Source organism: Larimichthys crocea, chromosome XVI, assembly GCF_000972845.2.
Source record: "Larimichthys crocea isolate SSNF chromosome XVI, L_crocea_2.0, whole genome shotgun sequence".
In the NCBI taxonomy this organism is placed as follows: domain Eukaryota; kingdom Metazoa; phylum Chordata; class Actinopteri; family Sciaenidae; genus Larimichthys; species Larimichthys crocea.
This window is the reverse complement of record NC_040026.1, coordinates 6,419,798-6,424,933: the sequence shown is the minus strand read 5'-3', so window position 1 is coordinate 6,424,933 and position 5,136 is coordinate 6,419,798.

Below are 5,136 nucleotides of genomic sequence, written 5' to 3'. Positions count from 1 at the left end.
TATTTCGAAATGACCGTATTAAATAAAACAGAAATAACTCAATTATTCTTGTGCGGCCGGTACTGATTGATCCGCGGCCGGTTGGGGACCCACTGATCTATCCTGACTAATTCTGGGGCACTTCGATCTGGAGCGATTTACATCGGTGTTATATCCTGTATTTAATTTATTTATCTTGTTTTGTGTGTATATATATCAAGTGATACAAATTTAAAACACTGTTGTGTCGGTGCAGGGGTTGGGGGTAGTTGGTTGGGGGTGGGGGGTGGGGGAATGTAGCCAGGCCACTCTGGTGGACGTGGTCGATAAGGCTGGGTGCACGAAGGACGAAAACTCTGGCACAGGACAAAGGGAGACACAGAACCTATAGACCACACAGATGGGTAATGGGGAACAGGTGGACAATCAGGAATCACAGCAACAGGTGACACACAAGGGAAGGGCAAGTGACTTGAAACGAGAGGGCAGGTAAATTTCAAAATAAAACAGGAGAGGACAAGACAAAAATAGAGCAGCAACATCAATATTTGTTTATTTGTATCTATTTAAAACATTTTAATCAGCTTTTAATGGCTTATTCACAGTGCTTGTATAATTGACCTTTCGCCGAGCCCGTCCCCTTAGTTACTGTTGCTAGGTCCTCAAGCGCGACAGAGTGCCATGACGGGAAGAGGTATACGCGTGTGGTCAGTGACAGTTTTGGAGCAATACCTCCGCATATCCTCCAGATCGAGGCAAACGGGGTTACAATATGCAGTGGGGGATATATCAATATATTAAAATACGCAACAAGGGACATAACCACTATTAAAACAGGAGAAACCCCATGACCTCTACCTCACATGCAACCAGGACAGCCTTGTGGACAGTCATGCTCTTGCACTGACGGCAAGCTATGCAAAGTCCACCAAGCGAAAAAAACGTTTCAAAATAAAAGACCGCTCGACTTAGACTGGGACTATAATAAAGGGGGACTTACTACTTCATCCACAGTTGGTAGGAGAAGAAGAAAATATTACTTAATACTTAATATTTTCTTCTTCTCCTACCAACTGTAGATAGAGTAGTAAGTCCCCCTCTATTATAGTCCCAGTCTAAGTCGAGCGGTCTTTTATTTTGAAACGTTTTTTTATTTCGAAATGACGTCACTCACAGAAATCTGCAGACCTTTATCTTTGGCCGTTTCTCCTCTTCTTTTCTTCTTTTTCTAAACTGGGCACCTGATGCTTCTTTGGTTTTTTACTTTGGTCCATGATGAAGACTCCACATCATCATTAACACCGTTGGTTCACCCGTCAATCAACCGGAGTCACGTGAGGTCACGTAGATGACTGAACAGATGTTTTTTTTTTTGTTTTTTTTTTCATTTTTCACATAACCCAATTAATTACATGTAGGTATATGGGTCTATGTTAATTCTAGGAATGAAATACAATTTATTTGAAGCAGTTTGTGTTGTGTGGCTTGCCGCCTGGGATCAGTCTATCCCTCGCCCCCCTCCACCTTGCCTCTTCTGACACACACACAACCTACATGACTCTCAGCAGGAAGTTGATGTGACAATGAAGGCGCCCACTCCACTAACTTGACGTGGAAATGAGCGGTATAGAAAACTGAAGAGTTTTTTTTTTTTCAGGGTACTTGGAAGAGATTGCTAGATTGATAGATTGCACCCTGGGCGGTCGCCGACATTGCCCATAGCAAAAACCAGCCCTGACATCCACTGTATTTCCAGAGCGTTCCTGTTTCCTTGTTTTGCCTTTTTACCTCCACGTCGGAGTGTTTTTTGTTTCCCTCCATTGCCGTCGTTTTTTGTTAAATAAATTTTGGCTTAAACCTCCGTCTCTCTGCACCTGAGTCTTCCTTCCCATCCAGACCTGAGAATTGAACCCACTCATGTCTGCAGGTTACTGTATCTTAACTTAGCAAGAAGACTAAAAAGAGAGGAAAGGGGTCAGCCCAGCTCTTTCCAGTGTTAAAAACATCCTCCTACCAGTACTTCTAAAAGTCACTAACTTAACATGTTCCGTCTCGTTAGTTTAATCTGTACCAAAACAAAGTGTGAAGATTTCCTGAAGTTACTGCCAGGCTAGCATGATTTCCACCTGCTGGCTCCAGCTTCATATTTTACGTACAGACGTGAGCACAGAAATGATCTTCACATCAAACTCTGTGCCAGAAAGTGAATATGTATTTAGCAAAATGTTGAACAAGCTGACTCTGCAGCCAATCTGAAAACAGTAACAATGACAGACAGAGTGTTTTACAGTATTTATGACACTTTCTTATTTGTACTTACAGAGCTGCACGCCAAAGTGTATTTTCATATGTTGCGCATGAGCCCAGTACTTTGTGTAAATGTGTCCAGATATGGCTATGAGCACCTGTAGAGGTGGACGGCAGTGGCTTTTAATGCATTTTAATGAACACTGCAGGTGCGTTTGCATATGAAGCATTTTTTGCCCTCTCAGTCAGTCGAGTCATGCAGGAGGTGGATTTAAAGCAGGTGTATAAACTGAGGCGATTTTTCAGTTTTTCAGTATTTCATGACAGTTTTTACCGCTGACTTCACAGACTACATTTCCGTCTCTGGTCTGTATCTCTCACTCTGCCTTTTACGAGCTGCCTGGCAGAAGTCGTATTTGCTCACCGTCTGCACCATTTGTTTTTCCACTCTCTCCTCTGCGTTTCCTGTTCTCCTGCTGTACTACAGTACATCGGCCATTCCTCGCAGCGTCATTATCTAAAACAGCCAAATATGACCACTGTTCTCACAGGGCACCTTTTCCTTGGTACTGCCACTCACACGGAGGAAGAAAATACACTTGCAAACGCTGTTTTTATGAATTCTTTGTTGCTTCTGATGTGAGAGCAGGCTGAATGAAGGCCATGGGGAACTGTTGAGCGGGGTTTTCCAGTCTGGACATCAGGGAATTTTCGTTTTTGCCTCCCCAACATCAGCACGTCTTCTTTGCATTTTTGTTTACAATCTATATTGGGCACCTCAGTCATTCTCTATTGTGAGGGTAACACTGGGTAACACACTGGTCAAAGTACCTATTCCCACACACCACACAAAAACACTTTATCCCTCTGCATCTGCTCCGAGACACAAATACTTAAAACACTGGGTCATGATTCATAAAAGCAGCATATTCATACAGGTGGCCAGGTCATGGGACAAGAGAGCCAGTCTCTTTCTACAAGATGTTGTTTATCTGAGCAAGTTACCTAAGGGAAAAAAAAATATATATATATATATTATATATATATATATATATTGGGTTGAGCAGCGCCGTCCACCGACTGTGTGACGCACACTGGTTGGTTAACCTCGTGCAACACTGACAGACAATACGCTCACTGATTATCTCTGAGTTTAAAGGCTCAGGGGGCAGTCACACTTAACACGGGAGTTTTCTTTGGTGGGAACACGAGTGGAAAGCTGATTTCAGCTTGATTTGTTTCAGAATCACAGTTAACTCACAGACACTGTTACGTTGTTTGAAGTGAGTTTGTACTTGTGTTCATACTGTAAGAGATCATATAAATTATGCGTCTGTCTTTGTAATTCCAGAACATGAAACATCCTAAATGCATTTAAGTAATTAATTTTACTATAAATATTTCTTTGCAGCTTCGGGTTTTATTGTGGCCACAAGTTTTTAGCCAATCAACAATCAAAGACATAACAAAATATTGAAGATAAAAACCAAAAACTGTAAATCTGGTCCATCAAACTTGATTTTGCTGTCCTTCATTAACCCAGCGAGGCAACTGGACTTGCCAAATCACAGGAGAATTCATCTTGCCATGGTTCGAGCCACACTTGGATCAGTCAGTGTCCTATGAGGAGCGACTGGCACGGATGTGTCACGTTTAGCAAACATCACACCGTTTCCATCGCTTCCTCACCAGAGTCACACTCCCACATCAAGATCTAGGCACTTGTCATCTTGCGTCTGTACTACTACAACACCCATACTCCCTAGAGCACGTGCATTTGCCACCAGACCTCTGCAGATAGTCCAGAATCCAGCTCCCACACCACATCCTTCAGTCCTCCAAGCCCTGGACAAACCAGCATACTTGCACTGCAAGTAAATAAATCGTCCTTGACGCCTTACTGGCGGAAACACATTAAAGCAGCAGACATTAATTTCAGTCCACGTGTCTCCACTTTAACCTTCCACCCCTTCACTTTAAAGAAACTCCATCTGAATTTATTAAACACTACAGAAGAAAAAAAACTGTGCTGTTTGTTGTTCATTAAAGATAAACGATTATGGCAATTGGCAATTCAAGTCTTTTTGCATTTGCCAGCAGTGATAAAGAATCTCTATGAAGGCAGTCCACTAAACTAACAGATGGAGATTGCTTCTCTATACACACACACACACACACACACACACACACAGAAAGCTTCTCCACTCTAAGTTTTTTTTCCTCAGGTAAGTCATCTGGATAAAACTGTGCCCTGAGTGCCCCCCTTTGGTCACTTTAGTAACTGCGGCATCTCAGTCCTCAGCCTGTTCTGTTGAAAGCTGCTACAGGCTGCTTCAGTCTGTCTGCTGACATGAATAAGTTAATGAATACATCTTTTCACTTTAAGATCAGGCTGCAGTTATTCATATAATTCTATTAGACCCAAAGATGTATTTAATATCATTATCCCCCCTAACCCTAACCCTTTTTTTTGCAAGCATAATAAAGATTTACAACCTGTTTGCTGTGAACTAAAAATGACAATAATCACACTTTAGAGGGCAGTTGTGGTTCAGGATCAGTGAGGATGAGGAGAGGAGCTGTCTAGCAACATATTTGCTCAACACATCCTGCTAAGGTTTGGTATTTTTGGGAAGATGTCCAAGGTCCACCCTGATATTTAACTCTCTGTACCAAAGCGGGTTAAATGCCGGAAGGAACGTCATTTATTAACTTGTTTTGTGGAAGTTATTATTTTTTGTTGTTACGCACAGACTGTCCCATCTCCTTAATGCTGTGCCGTTTACTATTTTTGACATGCCTGTTTCTCTATGTCCCAGCGCTCTCTCTCGTCTTCGTTAGAAATGACAGACTGACGCACCAGTGAGAGTTTGATCCGCTGTTTTTTTTTTTCTTTCTTTCTTTTTTCCT